Source organism: Bidens hawaiensis, unplaced genomic scaffold (genome assembly GCF_021521415.1).
Source record: "Bidens hawaiensis isolate Kalapana, Puna unplaced genomic scaffold, B.hawaiensis_p1.1 tig00027346_1, whole genome shotgun sequence".
NCBI lineage: Eukaryota > Viridiplantae > Streptophyta > Magnoliopsida > Asterales > Asteraceae > Bidens > Bidens hawaiensis.
Genome location: NW_027494431.1, coordinates 167,681 through 184,573, shown reverse-complemented (window position 1 = coordinate 184,573; position 16,893 = coordinate 167,681).

Here is a 16,893-nt window from a genome sequence, read left to right as displayed (position 1 = left end):
TAACGCTCATAGGCTGTCCAACTCAGTTTTTAATTTGTTAGTTCGTTGGGTCATTCAAATTGCCATGGAAAGTTCATGGGAGGCCAGCATCCACAAGTTATATTTCGTTATTTTATTGTAAACTTAATAATCTAAATTTTAAACTGACTTAACTCCTCGTGTAGTCATCACACAATAATCTTATTGGCTACATCATTTAACAACTATTTACGCAATGTACCCCCTCATCTCATAAACTTTTACTTTTAATACTCATGACACAATTCCCCTAACTTCTTAAACGCAACATTATTATAAGTTATCTACATAGTTAAACATTTCATTATTCTTATTATGTCCTCAATTTATCATTCATCTTATAAATCCTCATTTTTGGTCCATATAGAATGTCTCATTCAACAAACCAACGTTATCCTAGACATTAATCGTTTGATTCTCACGACCACCGTATCACTGCTTGTTTAGCCAAGAGATAGCTGCTGCGATCCCTAGGTTAGTGACGCAAATTCAAAACATAAATGCAATCGATTCAAATTTTCCCACTAATTCCCCTGCTGGTGACTACAAACCAATTACCTCCATTCACCCTCACAGCAAGAAACGTAAGAACCTTGATGCAACAAATCATAACCTCCCGCAAGTCTCTTCAAACAAGAAACCTTACCTCGGTCCTTTTCCGTCATGCTCAATTTGTAACTATCATCACTCGGTTAGATCCTTATGTTGTCACTGCATCCAATGTAACCGTTATGGTCATCTTGCTAACACCTGTTGTGTCCCGCCTACTGCACAAGCTGTTCCGCAACAACCTACCCCTCATGCTCAACCTGGTGTTCCTAATACACGTGCTTGCTACCATTGTGGAAACCCAAATCATCTCCGTAAAGCGTGCCCTAAACATACTTAAGCTCATCAAGCCCAATCTACGACTATAACCTACTACTTGACCCATGCTTACCAAGCTCAAACCCATCAACCTCATATCTCTCAAGCTCCTCCCATCAATCAAGGTCACTCTTACTTAACCCAACTCTATCAAGCTCCGCACCCCCAAGCTCAAGTGTACCAAACCAAGGTTGCTCAAGCCCCTGCTATGTAAGCTCAACCTATTCAAGCTATTCCAAGCCAGTCTACCTCAACTGCTCTTACTCATGCAACTCCTCATGGTGCTTAAAGTCAAGTCAATTAAGCTACTCGGCGACTGTGAAGACTTTTGCCGTTCTCCCTGTCTATCTTGATTAATTTGTCTTTTCTCAATATGCCCTTGGATTATCTCGCATTTGATCTATTTATCTTTTATAAGCTATCTTATGAATAAAGTTCCTTTTGTTTACAAAGATTGTTTATTAAAGTTTACTTTTATCTTATTTATTTTATCTTCATAAGTGATGTCTTCTTCAAATACTTATATTTTTGCGATGTCTTACTAAAATTCCATTGCAACTTTTGGAATCATTTTATACATTGATGTTTTCTAATTTAAAACTCCTTAAAAACTTTGTTCCCTTAAAAATCATGTTTTACTTAAAGGTTTTGTAACCCACACAATGGGATGAGTCAGGTGGACCATCCGACGATCTAAGTAATTATGGATGCATACGTAATTACCAAAGTCCTCGTATGGAAACCATGATCCGAATAATTGTGTGTCATAATCTAGAACTATAAGTAGTTGAGATAACGGTACGAATGCAAAGATGATAAGAACATGGTAGATACGCCACTAGTACATCCTATATATAAGTGACCTTATCGGATTTTCATTTGAAGCATTACTTCAACTATCTAAAGTACTGTATTATGTGTTTTTATTTGATCATGTTGTTATAATATTCCTTAATTTCGGGATGAAATTCTCTAAAGTAGGGGAGATTGTAACAATTCGGTCTTTTCGAACTTATAAACCCGACCTGTCGGTGTTCGGGTCATTTTATAAAAATATCGCGTTTAACAATCTAAATTGATTATTTAATTATAAGTTAATTGTTTCTTTTAGTTTTAGTCTCAATTGTATCCAATATCAAACCCCAAGGTCCAAACTGAAAGTATTTTATAACCCATTTCCTAATCTGGTTAACCCAGACCCGTACCCTTATCCAAACCCGATACCATTTTCCGTTTCTTGGACCCGAATTCAAGAATCACTATCTTGAGCAATAATCTTCGTTTATGTGATGGAATTAATCTCGTGTATCGCGTACTAATATCAATTTCGGCCTCGCCGACTGTTTATATAAGCTAACAATATAATAAACTGATCTATTCTCCATTTTTATTGTCACCGACAGCCAAAGTAACCCTTTGATCACGAAATCACTAGTTATATTCCAATTAAATTGTCATATACGATCTTTAAACTCTAGCCGACCTTTACCCTATATTTAATTGAATTAGTTTAGCTTTCTTGATCATCGTTCTCTACCTCTAACCGCCGGCCCAGATATGCATCCATTCACCCTCTTATGATCATCAACTAAGGTAATAGCACTTCGTTCAGATCGCGATAACGTGTAGATCATTATACCTAAACTTGTTTTGATTAATTATACGCGGTTTGATCAATTGGGTTTTTAGGGTTCTTAATCAGTTTGACAGGATCTGCTTGCGTTCATATTTAAAAGAAGCGAATTCTTAACGCATCTACTGGCAGCCCAGTTGGTTGAGAACCATGGGTTACGGGGTGGAGGTCGCGACCCCCAGCACCCCGATATTTTTGGAGTTTTTTTATATTAATTTTTTTCAAGCTTTTAACAATTGTATTAACAATAGTGACCAATGAAGCTTATTTTAATAAAAACCGGTTTTGTAATACTCGTTTAACTCTCGTTTTCGTTTTCGTGTATATACATATAAGCAGATATGTATATAATATATATATAAGTATATAATAACTTAAAAACTAATATTTGTATATATATAAAAATCAAGTGAATATATATATATACTTATATTTATAAAAATTAAAAGTAATATTTTCCAAGATATGTTTTCATAAATCAAGATAATTATTTTGTATAATAAATTCTCTTATATATATATATATATATATTTATATATATATATATTTATATATATATATATATATATTATTATATTATTAATTTAATATTGTTTATCTAGTTGTCGTAATAAAACTTGTACTTTACTTAGTATAGTCGTATTTCTCTCGTTTCTCTTAGGCTTTAACGTTCGCGTGTGACTTTTCCCGCCTTTTCGTTATCTTAATCATCTTTGTTCATCTATCGAGGTGAGTACCGCATTCCCCTCTTTTTACTCGTTTTCTCACGTTTTGGGGACATATGTGTACATATATTTCTCATTATATACTTATACTTAAAGCTGCAACTTTGTCTTATATTGTTAACAACATATACCTTACTTGTTTATGTGCTTATTTGCTTTGTATGCTTCCGCATTCGGAGAGGTCCAACATAATCTCAGTCTAGTATGATCATACGCCAGTCGTTATAGCTTTGTGCTTCTCGACTTCTTAGTTATACTTGCTCATTTGGTTAATTTGTTATACTCATATGACTTGTTGCAAATACTTATTTTCTATATGAACCTTTAAACTGGTGTGTTGCTCACTCAAACTCGTGTTGACAAAACATTCTATTTTCAACGCATATGCAGGTTATCGTTTGATGTGAAGTAACTAAAGTACAAGATTACTTAATGATTTATGCTAGAAGAAAAATTAATGAGACATATTGTTATTGATTTATGCTCGAAGAAAACTTGTGTATTTGGATTTTTGTATGGATGTTTGTTATTTGGAAATTTATTTAATAGATATCGAAACTTTTAATATTGCATGATAGTACCTTGAGAGCTGTGACAATCAGCTTACGGCCCGACATTTCCGCCGTAGGTTGGGGTGTGACAGCCATTACATTCTAAGAAATTCATATGGACTCATCTTGGGAATCATCAAAACTGATACAGATCTGACCTATTTGCATGAAGAAGACTTGAGGGACATTGTTGGACTGACAATTCCACAGTCATTATCAAATTTTGTCTATCTTCTAGCAAAGAGCATGAACTGACAGAGTTAAAAGAAGACAAGCAGCCTACAGTGCAAGAAGAAGATGATTCTTAGAATAGGCTTTTCTTTGTAATGTCTACCGAAAAAATTTGTTGAATATGTAACAGTTTAACTTTTGATATGTAAAAGTTTGGTTTTGATTTTGATTTAATGTGTAGTTTAACTAAGTGTATGTAACCTTATTAGAAGTTTTTTGGGACAGCTGAGGTGTTCCAATCTAGGGGAGATTGTTGAGTCAAAGATTTGACCTAAAAGATATACAAGGAAGATTGGAATCTTCTCAACCTCCTCAAAAATCGCTAAGTATGGAACCGAACACTCTTGGACATCCGAGCAGGATTTTTACTTGAACAAGCATGATATTTTGCCTATCGGGCAGAGTTATCTTCTTGAAGTCTTCTTTAGTGTATATCCGAGCAGGGTTCACTATTACTAGCAAACCCTTGGTCACACCAAGCTTTTGAAGCCAAGTACTTGGAAGATCTAGCTTGGTATTCATTAATAAACAGTGGTCCGAGCATGCTTGATGGAAGTTAAGAATTATCCTAAGGACTCATAGGGCAAGGTTCAACTCCGAGCAAGCTACAGTGTCACCAAGCACACTTTGCTTTGCTAAATAAGTTATTCACTAGCAAAGAGTTGATAGGACCTTAGAAGAACAGGATTGCTCGTAGGACCATATCGAGCAAAGTTTGCTATGATCAAGAAAATTGAAGTCTGCTAGGTGAGTATTTTCTTAGGAAAATACTCCAAGTAAAGTCTACCCGGAAAACTGTTCCCGAGCAGACTTCAAGGTTACCAGGTCTACTCGTAAAGGACAAAATGGCACAAAGCCTACTCGGAGAAGAAAAATGTTACAAAGTCTACCCGGAAGACCTGTTTTTGCACTTAGTATAGTTTTGAATATGTAATTTGAGTATGTATCAATCATTAGGGTTTCCAGAAGGAATGACATATGTCAGGAGGTAGCAGGCCTATTAAAGGAATAATTTAGGGCACGCCTCCTGTGGCAGACATACGGCTTTACACTTTTCAGATAAGATCGAATATTCCTATTTGAGTGTGACAGTCGTCCTAGGTTATTACTGAAAATACATTCCCGACAAGAAACCCTAATCGATTAACATTTGTATGAATCAGTTTATATAAATGGAAATCTTTTTAGTTATTGTTCGTGTCTGTTACTTTTATTAACCTATTTAGCAACAAACTTGTTTGTTTCTGATTCCACCGTTAACAAACAAGAATCTTTCCTAATTTAGCAATCCGTCATTAACCCTCTTGTCGACACATTTAATGTGTGGGTTATGACATTGTTGTGAGTATTGAGTGACTAATCGGGACCGACAAATTTCATTTTATGACGACCCTATCTTCACACACATCGAGGGAGACGATTTCCAGAGCTTAGCTGAGGCGATTCCATCATTCCAAGTCAACCGGAGAACCCAGGTATGATCCATATCATTAGATTGAAGATCCTACAATGCTGAGACATGGCTAAACTCTTAGAATCTCACCCGGGAATGTAAAGTTTGTAACGATTCAGTTTTCTCATGTAACTAAGAACGTTTATGTATAATTGTTTTATGGTTAATCTATGATTATTGATGTTTAGTATTTCTGTGTGTTCAATCGGTTTAGGTTTATGTTGATCTGAACGATTAGTTACCAGTTTCTATAATAATTGATCATAGGACTGTTTGATTAGGTTGAATACGATAAAACATATGATTGCCCTTAACTGAGTCACACTAGCAGGGACTGTTTGATAACCAGTGCCGTGTGTAAAGCGATTATTGATGTCCAAGGTTTTGACTAGTTGATCAGTCTATAGTTAAATGTTAATGATTAATCTGTTAGATTGCATGAGATTGCAGTAAGTTGCTTACTTGAAGTCCCGGGTGTGATTTGCTTTTATTAATTGATTGAAACTTGTTTGCTTGTTCGTTTGCTTAATTCTAAACTAAACTATTTGCTTGTGTGATCAGCACTAAAATTTGCTACTTTATAATATTAAACTTGTTACACGATTTGCATTGACCACATACTCCTGGTGGATACGATACCTTACTTATCCTAACTACTTAGGTTAATTAGGTTTTTGCATGACTCAAACGACGGTCATCAAAATGGCGTTGTTGCCAAGGAGTTAGTGCGCTTAGTGTTTTTCGTGTTAATTGATTTTTGTGTTTATTATAATTTTAGTTTTAGTTTCAGTTTTTAGTTTTAATTTTATTTTTATATTTTACGCGGGGTGTGTTATTTGTGCAGGTTACAGGTTTATGCACACCCGCCATTCGGGCAGACAGTCATCGCTAATTTTTAAGCCCGAAATTGAGAGATTAGCTCGGCAGAACCGAGCCCAGAACAAAACATCATAAATGGAAGATCAAGACCAGAACCAAAATCAAAACCAAAACCAAAACCAGAATCAAGACCCACTCCCAGAAAATAACATGTTTCACCCAGACAACATACCTCCAACATTAAATTTCAACACCCCAGAAAACCATAATAACTCAGCCCGTGCTTCTAAAACCCGAAACCGAAACCGAAACCTGGACCAGGCTGGACCATCAGCTCCAAATAATAACCCTAACCGTAGTGTTCGGATTAATCTTGATGATGCTCATCCAAGCATTCCGACAGAAGATGAAGAAGATGGGGAAGGGAATAATGTGAACCAGGGTTTTGAGGTTGAGAACGAGGTTAACCGGTGGGTTAGAAGAAATCGGGTAGTTGAGCCCGAGAATGAGGGTTTTGCGATGGAAAATTAGGGGAATGAAAATTGGGATGAGGAGGTGGAAGAACCAGTGAATCAGAGACGGGATGAAGCGGTTAACAGAAATGAGTGTAGAAACGGTATGGGTAGAAACAGGGTTAATTGGGCATAAAGGCCCTAAAGAGTTAGAAATATTCAGGTTAACAGGGGCGGTTTAGTAAATCTCGGGGGGGGCGAAAGAGGAATTTTGTAGCCCCGATTCATGGTGTTAACAGTCGGTTCAGAACGGCTATTTCAGATGGAGCATCCCCGTTTGTTCCACAGGTACGAAGGGAGGGACCGCATACCTTTAAGTCCTAGCCTTCAAACATTAACATTGTACCTCATTTTCACGGGCTGGCTTCCGAGGACCCGTACCTCATTTGTGGGTCGATTGGTAACAGTACATTTGATCAGGATGAGGTTCGGTTGTGGTTATTCTAGTTTTCGTTAAAAGACAAAGTAAAGCACTGGTTTAACTCACTACCGATGCACAGTATTGGGAACTGGGCCGAGATGCAGCAGGTGTTTCTAAACGAGTGCTATTCGTAGTCAAAGACGAGCGACTCCCGAATTGAAATTCGCCATTTTTCACAGTTATCGGGCGAATTATTTCACGAAGCATTCACCAGATTCAAAGAAATGATCAGAAAATGCCCACACCACCCGATTGAATTGTGGGAATTGGTGAAGTGTTTTGTGGATGGGTTAACATTCGAGGCCCGAAAGCATCTGAAGGCCTCGTGTAATGGTCAGCTGCTGAATCAACCTGAGGATGATGATTGGGATTTTTTTGGAGTTTATATGTGCAGATTCAAAGGCAAAAGCAGCAGCTGGAAGAAGAAGACATGGTACTTCCTCCAGATCGGTTAAGTCAGTCACGAGTGAATCTAAACGAATTGCTGAATTAGAACGTGAACTGGCTGGGTACATAAAGGGTAAGAAGAAAGAAGTCGGGAAGGTTGGAGTGAAATTCCCGGTTTTTGAAGATTGTGGTGAACTCAGGCATAAGGCAGAAAATTGCCCCGAGTTTTATGATGACGAGGAGGATGAGACCGAAGAGGTTAAATATGCTTATGGGGATTCTAAGGGCCAGGGGTTTAACTCAAACACCTATCACCCGGGCCTGAGGAATCACCCGAACTTTCGTTACAAGAACACGTCTACACAGTTGAACCCGAACTTTCAGGGGTCAAGCCAGAACAGGTCGCAGGGTAATTACCACCAGGGCGGTTATCAGCAGCAGCAGGGATCATATAATCAGATGCGGGGTATAACAGAGACGGTAACCGGGGTTGAAATTCTTCGGGTAATCAGGACCAGCAGAAAGGGTCCTCGGGAAATTCGGATGAGTCGGTGCACTCAAAGTTGGATGCATTGGTGAAGGTTATGATAGATCATAAGGCTGAAACGAAGCAACAGTTCGAGTTACGAGATAAATCATCAGAGACAATGTTACAGAAGATTGGTCAGCTCGCTGCAGACGTGGCAAAGTTACATAAGAATGCGGGCCAACTCCCGAGCGACACCACGGTCAACCCGAACCATTAAAGCTCCATTTCGAAAAAGCATGTTAACCAGGAAAGTATTTTAAGAAGTGGTAAAAAGTATGATAATAAGGTTGGGATTCCACCACCATTGGTTGAGGGGGTGGTGGAAGAGATTGATGAAAATCTCGTCAGTGATAACGAGCCAGAACCGGTTAAATTAACTGAACTTAATAAAAGTGAAACTAATATTAACAAACCGGTTCTGAGAGATGACACCAACAACCCTAAGGACAAGGAGAAGGTGAAAACCGTCCCCTATCCTGATGCTTTGTTAGCGCCATCTAAGGCGAAGATGGCATCCAAAAGGGGCCCACAGCATGAGGAAATTTGGGAAACGTTTAAACAAGTCAAAATTTATATCCCTCTATTAGATGCCATAAAACAAATTCCCGCCTATGCTAAGTATTTGAAAGAGTTGTGCACACAGAAAAGGAGTCATAAGATTCCTAAACATATTGATTTTACTGATAATGTGAGTGTGATTCTTTCGGGTGCTCTTCCACCCAAGCTACAAGATCCGGGAACCCCCATTATACCCATTAAAGTGGGTATTTTAAAATGAACAGGCGCTTCTAGATCTTGGAGCTAGCATTAGTATTCTCCCGGGAAGTCTATACGATCAGTATGACTTCGGTCCGCTTCGGGCAGGCACTACCACGGTTGTCTTAGCTGACCAGACACCGAAACTTCCCCGGGGGATACTGACTGACGTTATCGTCAAGATGGAAGATTTTTACTTTCCATTTGACTTTTTGGTCCTCGGTTATATTCCGGGTAAAAGGACCAAACAGGCTACGATTATCCTCGGTAGACCATTTTTGGCCACCGCAAATGCCAACATTAATTGTAGAAATGGTACTGTTGACATGGCATTCGGTAACCGTAAGTTGAGGATTAATGTTTTCACTCATGGAAATAATTCTCCGGTCGATGACGAGTGCTTCATGGCTGATGTCATTGATGAGTGCATCCCGCTTTACGACTATGTCTTCAACACGGATGGCACAGCGGAGACGTGTTTTTTGTTTGACAGGCTACAGGTAGAAACAGACAAGTTGCTGGAAGAGGAGGAGAGACAGATGGAGATCGCCGCTGTGCGAGGAGACCGTCCACCATGGTAAGTTCAGGTGGAACCACTTCCCGAGAAGATTGATACCGGGTTTAAACTGTCTATGCAAGAAGCACCGAAATTCAAGCTGAAGGAGCTCCCAAAGCATTTAAAATATGCTTTCCTTGGTAAGAATTATAATTTGCCTGTTATTATAGCTTCTAGTTTATCTATTGAACAAGAAAACGCTTTGATGGCGGTGCTGGTTGCGAACAAGGAAACAATCGGATGGACGACAGCGGATTTGAAGGGAATCAGTCCCTCGATCGTGATGCATAAGATTTTAACAGATCCGACTGTCAAACCCGCACACGATGCTCAGCGGAGGTTGAACCTGAACATGAGGGAAGTAGTGAAGAAAAAAGTGTTGAAATGGTTGGATGCTGGTATTATATTTGCCATCTCAGACAGCACATGAGTAAGCCCGACACAGACAATACCGAAAAAAGCGGGCATCCAAGTCATCAAGGACGACTTAGGTAACGAGGTCGCCACCCGGCAGGTAACCGGGTGGCGCTTGTATTGATTATCGTAAACTGAACATAGCAACATCGAAAGATCACTTTCCGCTTCCATTTATCGATCAAATTGTCAAAAAGCTATCTGGTAAAAAATTTTATCGCTTTTAAGATGGTTATTCCGGGTATGACCAGATAGCTATTCATCGTGAAGATCGGGAGAAGACTACATTTACTTGCCCGTATGGCACATTCACATTTAGCCCCCGACCCCTATATCCCGGGAGGGAAGCCGTGAACATTGATTGGTGGTATCGGTGTTTATTAAATTATTTTGCAGCGAAAAGTTTCATCAGAACCGTAGTTAGGAAAAATGATCAGAGTTATAAAAACACCATGGTTATTATTATGATAAACCGGGAATTTAATCGCTTTTGATACAAACATAAGTTTTAAAGGGTTAAACCCTAATTTACAAAACACGTTTATTTATTCTAGTGACAAGCCACTTATTTAAGCTGGAAGCCCGCAGGCATCATTCCTTTGTCTCTAACAAGTCACCTGAAACATGTTTAAAATATTTGATCAGCAAGAAATACTGGTGAGTACATTCATTTGTAAATGACACATTTTACAGTTACAGCATTAAGATGTTTTTACATCTGTCTGCTTACAAATTACCGAAAGGTACTTGTCACTCGACCGTATCTATGGATGTGGTCATATTACTTATTGGCTAACACTTGTCCAATAAGTAACGTGTAATAGCCCAGTAGGCAAGCTTGTATACAAAACCACACAATACCAGTAGTAACCATCCCGTAAGTCTACAGAGACTTAATCACTGTAATGTATTTTAAATATTTTGTAAATACATTTGAAAATATTTAGACAATATATCATGGGTTTTGTAGGTTTTGAAATCACTATGACAGTGTTGGAAAAATAGTTGTCTCACACAAATGTGAGATGTGTAAAAACTCGAATGTCTCATCTTGCAAGTTTACAGTTAAAGAACGCCTCTTGGTATTAAGTACCTAGGATAAACACAATGTAGTATACCTATATTAGTATAAAACCAATAACGATAATCACGAGAGTAGAAAATTTACACGATGGCACAATCTCATACCTTAACAGGCAAAGCTTTTGGATTCGTGTATATTTCTATCGATCGGATAGGGTATCGTTACGACTCGGTATTATATTCTTAATATATATATATATATTAATATGTGTGTGTGAGTTCAGAGAGAAAAGAAGTTTTGATCAATGTTGAATGTCTCATTCACTTCCTATTTATAGCAGATTTTGGACCCCGTCTCGGTACGCGATGGCCATAGGCAAAGTCGTCGCGTATCGCGAAGCATCTTATAGCCTTGCCTAGTCAGCCCTAGACCTGCTACGTGGCACGCCACGTGGCAGGCTACGTGTCTCATCTGCGTAACCTCCACGTCGCGGTACGCGATGGGTAGTCTAAACCCGTCGCGTATAGCGATGGAAGGATATTTTAAAAATCTTAAATTCCAACAAAAATACTAAGGCGACCCTTAATGCGGCTCGCGGCGATGCGAGCGTGCGAAGTGCAAAGTGCGCCATCAAAGCGCGACATGGCGCCCATCGCACTTCGCCCGAGCCCGTGCGCGTTCGGGTGCTTCGCATCCTCCGCTAGGACCACTGGGTGTGATATGTCTTATAAGAACATTAACATAGAAATTTCATTTCTTATAAAGAGCTCACTATTTTTATAATCTAGCGATGTGGGTCAAGAACTTACAAACCTATTTATACTAAGGTGGAAGTCTCCCCTTTTTCTTTCCTCCACCAATGTGGGATGGAATTTTCTTCACTTAGTTCTTTATTTTATCTTTGATTTGTTTTGTGGTTTGTTATAATGCCATTCGGGTTATGTAATGCCCCCGCCACCTTTCAAAGGTGCATGATGAGTATCTTTTCCGACATGGTGGGGGAGTCTTTAGAAATTTTCATGGATAATTTTTTTGATTTTCGACACATCTTTCGAGTCATGTTTAAACCAACTCGAAAGAGTTTTGAAAAGATGTGTCGAAATGAACTTGGTTCTTAGTTGCGAAAAGAGCCATTTTATGGTCCAAGAGGGGATTGTTTTGGGCCATGTTGTGTCGAGTCGTGGGATTGAGATGGACCGAGCTAAGGTTCAAGTTATTTCCACTCTACCTCATCCCACGTATGTAAAAGGCATTAGATCATTTTTGGGGCATGCCGGGGTTTATAGACGGTTTATTAAGGGTTTTAGTGATATTACAAATCCCTTATGTAATTTATTACTTAAGGATGCCCCATTTAACTTTAATGATGAATGTGCTAACTCCTTTGACATTTTGAAGTTGAAATTAGTTGAAGCCCCGATCTTGCAATCACCCGATTGGATTTTTCCTTTTGAAATAATGTGTGATACAAGTGATTATGCGGTCGGGCTGTTTTGGGTCAACGGGTTGACAAGAAACCCGTTGCCATATACTATGTGAGTAAAACTCTATCGAATGCTCAATTGAATTACACAACAACCGAGAAAGAGTTACTAGCAGTAGTATATGCTCTAGATAAATTCAGGTCTAATATTTAGGGAAGTAAAGAACTCATTTATTCTGACCACTCTGCAGTTAGGTACCTCATGGACAAAAAGGATGCAAAACCGACGCTCATACGATGAGTTTTGTTACTGCAGGAATTTGATCTAGAGATTCGGGACAAGAAAGGAAGTGAAAATGTTGTTGCAGATCACTTGTCCCGAATTATGGTGGAAGATGGAGACTACGATAGGCCCATTAATGCGTCTTTCCCGGATGAGCACATTCTGGCAATCTCACAAAATCCCTGATTTGCTCATATTGTTAATTTTAAAGTTGCAGGTGATATCCGGATCATTGGCCAAGGAGGAAAAAGAAACACTTGATGTCCCAAGCAAAACAGTACATTTGGGATGACTCAGACCTGTTTAAAGTTGGTGCAGATCAAATGATCAGACGATGCATACCCGAGGAGGATGTCAGATCGGTGTTGGAACATGCGCATTCGTCTGCGTGTGGGGGTCACTTTAGTGGCCAAAAAACTGCACGAAAAGTCCTTACGAGTGGCTTCTTTTGGCCATCATTGTTTAAGGATGATACGAGTTCGTGACACACTGTTTAGAGTGTCAACAAATCGGGAGCATTTCTAAGAGGGATGAGATGCCCTTGAACCCGATCCTAGTTGTTGACATTTTTTATGTTTGGGGGATCGATTTCATGGGCCCATTCCAGAATTTACGCGGTAATTTGTACATCCTAGTGGCCGTCGACTACGTCTCCAAATGGGTTGAGGAGATAACCACTAGGACGAATGATCACTCGGTCGTTTGCAATTTTGTGCAAAGTAACATATTTTCTGGATTTAGAGTCCCCCGAACCATCATAAGTGATGGGGGATCTCATTTCAAAAACTTTAAATTTGGAAAATTTCTTAAACAATATGGTGTTGATCAAAGGATTGCAACTCCTTATCATCAACAAACGAGTGGACAAGTTGAGGTTTCCAATAGGCAAATCAAACAGATGTTACAGAAAACTGTTCGGGCGGACCGAAAGGATTGGTCAACCAAGTTGACCGATGCTCTATGGGCCTACCGAACCACGTATAAAACGGCAATTGGAACCACTCCTTATAGACTTGTGTATGGAAAGGATTGCCATTTACCAGTAGAAATTGCACAAAGAGCATTTTGGGCTACTCAACAGGTTAATATGGATTATGATGATGCAGGTAAGGCAACAATGTTGACTTTGTGAGAAATAGAGGAGTTAAGGGACAAGGCATACGATTGTGCATCCGCTTACAAGGCAAAGATGATGAAGTTCATGATGCAATTATCCGGTTGAAGAACTTTGAGGTTGGACAAAAGGTTTGGTTATACAACACAATGATGAAGCTCTTCCCGGGTAAGTTGAAAACTAAGTGGACTGGCCCGTATTCGGTAGTTAGAATTGGAAACCATGGTCAGTATGAGATTGAGGATTTTGATGTTCATGTGAAGCAAGTGGTAAATGGCTATAGATTGAAGCCATATTTGAAGATGAAGGATATTCACGATATGGACAAGGAATCGGTGAGTTTTATTATGACTTCACCGGTTTATGAGGACAATTGAGAGTTCGATGCACCGTCGAGCTGTACACATGAAATTCAGCGCTTACGGGGGGGGCAACCCGGGGTTTGTAAGTGTCTGTCCAGTTCATTTTCATTTTGATGAATCTTGTAATAAGTGTCGTCTTGAGTTTTATGCAGCAAACATCAAGTGTGGGGAAGCTTGTTTGAAGAGTTGGAAGTTCTTGAGGTTCGGTAAGAGTTTGGTCGATTACACGTATTTCCAGGTACGAAAAGTATGTTTTGAGTTCAGAAACGTGTTCAGGGTGATGTCGGGATGCCAAAAACTGGTCGGGTCGGAAAATGTCCAGACCCGTTTTCGCAAAAAACTTTCTGTTAACAACACCCATTGTGATACGCGATGGGCTTATCATCACCACCATCGCGTATCGCGATTGATTTGGCATCCTAGATAATGTGACGTCATCGCGATACGCGGTGACGCCATCCTTACCCCAATCGCGTATCGCGATGGGATCTTGCAGTAACTGCCACCCAATTGGATGGCGATACGCGATCGATATATATTTAAGCCATCGCATATCGCGATGGGTTATAAAAATCTGAAAAAAATAATAAAAAAACTCTGCTTCTTCATTCATTCTTCTTCTTCATCTCGTCTTCTTCTCACCGCCGACGACCACCATCGCCATTCACCACCTTCACTCTTGTCACCATCACCGGCTCCGTCACACCACCTCAGGCACACCGGCGTTCCATATCACCACCATCCACTGTCACCTCCACAGACCACCCTCCGCCACCTATCACCATCACCATCAACCTCCGCGCCCACCAAACTACCACCACCATCGACGTTTACGTTGCCATCGCCAGCCGTCCACCGCCACTCCCATCATTGTTTTTTTTTCTAGCTCGTATCCCGACATTGAGGTAATTTTTTATAGTAGTTTAGTATTTACTTTCGGGAAGTGATTTGATATTGTTCAGTTCGGATATTCGAATTTTGCGGGTTATAATTAGTATTATTATTATTATTAGGTTAGGTGGTTTAATCAGGAAACTGAAACTTAGTAGGTTGTCGGGTTAATTGGGGGTTCTTAGTTTGTTTATTGATTATCGGGTTTTGTTTAAACGTAACAATGTTATGAGTCGGGTTTTAAAGTTCAATTTTTAAAAATCATTATTTTAGTAATATTTTAATGATAGTGAGGGTTCGATAAACGATCGTGTTGAACTTAATTTATTAATATTTTATTTTCCAAACCCGATTTGTCACGTATTAATTTGTTGCTGACAGTTTATTTGTTCGTTTGCACATTATTCGAGATATTAGTTTGTTTGTTTTTGTTCGTGTCAGTTTGTAATAGTGTCTGATAGTCGAGTGGAGTATATTGGTGAGTTTGTTAATCGAGTCGCGGGGAGATGCTGTTAGTTTGAATTTCATAAATACGTGCAAGGTGTCCTCGAATTTTTCGTCTTTATTTATTCTTATTTTATTTTTATTTTTATATTATTTTATTAGGTGGGACGACTACGACCAAAATGCTATAAGGTCTTCGCCACCGTCACTGTTGACATATCTAACTTAAATGTTTGATTTTGCATATATGTCAAATGTACCAAGTTCTTCTCGCGTCGCCGGGCGCAAGAGGCAGAGGCCTGAGAGCGCGGGCCGTCGTGGTCCCATTGCGGCTCCTAGGGGAAACCCTGAGTCGCACCGCCCGATTCAGCAGAGGATACAATGTGTTATACACTATGACAGTCAGGAGTTGCCGGTTACTCCTGACGTCGAGCAAGAGGACATTATGGGTGACGTGTCACACCCCAACCTACAGCAGAACATGCCGGGGCGCGACATTGATTGTATTATAGCTCAGAAGACACTAAGTAAGATACACGTGTCAATATCTAAATTATTCATTCATATATCAAAGTTCAAAAGCACAAACATTGTCTCAAAAGAAATACCGTTACAATTAAATATTCAAAACATAAATAACTTAAAATAAATGTTTTCCTCAATCATCAAAGTAACTAGGGAATCATCTAAACTTCAATACTTGATTCATCCCACAAAGCTACCTACGTCATGCGTGAAAATATATATTTTTGTCAACATAACGTTGAGCAAGTAAACCACAGTTTTGTGTATATATAATATGTAAAAAGACAATTCCATGCGATAATTGTAAATCACTACAACCAGTATAACAATAAATAAAAGTTGCCTTTTCACTCGAATCATATTGATAACGAGCTAATTCGACGGCGTATGATCATACTAAGAAGAGGAGGATGATGATGAGGATGAGATACCAACCACCACAACAAAAGTAAACACATAGTTACATTTACACATATCAACTAATCGAGCAATTTCAATAATCGTATATATTGGAACCGTAGTGAAAATCTATAACACGTTTGATTGTGAATGCATAACGCCCCCAAAACTTAAAACGGTAAAAAAAGAGAGATGTGAATTTACTTACCTTTAATGAGTAGGATAAACGAAGACGAGATAATAAAAGAAAATGCTAGGTTGGAAAACGGTTAGGCTCCTCGAGGTTCACCGACAAATATTCCTTTTAATTGAATTATAACGTTAGATAAGATGGTGAAATTGATCCAACGAGCTGCGGCCAAAAAGTGGTTAATTTAGGTGACGGGATGTTATTGTAAAACGGAATTGGGTTTAGGGGAAATGTTGGCGACGGGAAGGAGATGGTTATGGCAAGTTTAATTGATATAATACGAGGGGATTATATAAAATCACGAGTTAGGGTTTGTTCGGGCTTAATATGGTTAATTGATCAAATTAAGGACTAATTAACACGTTT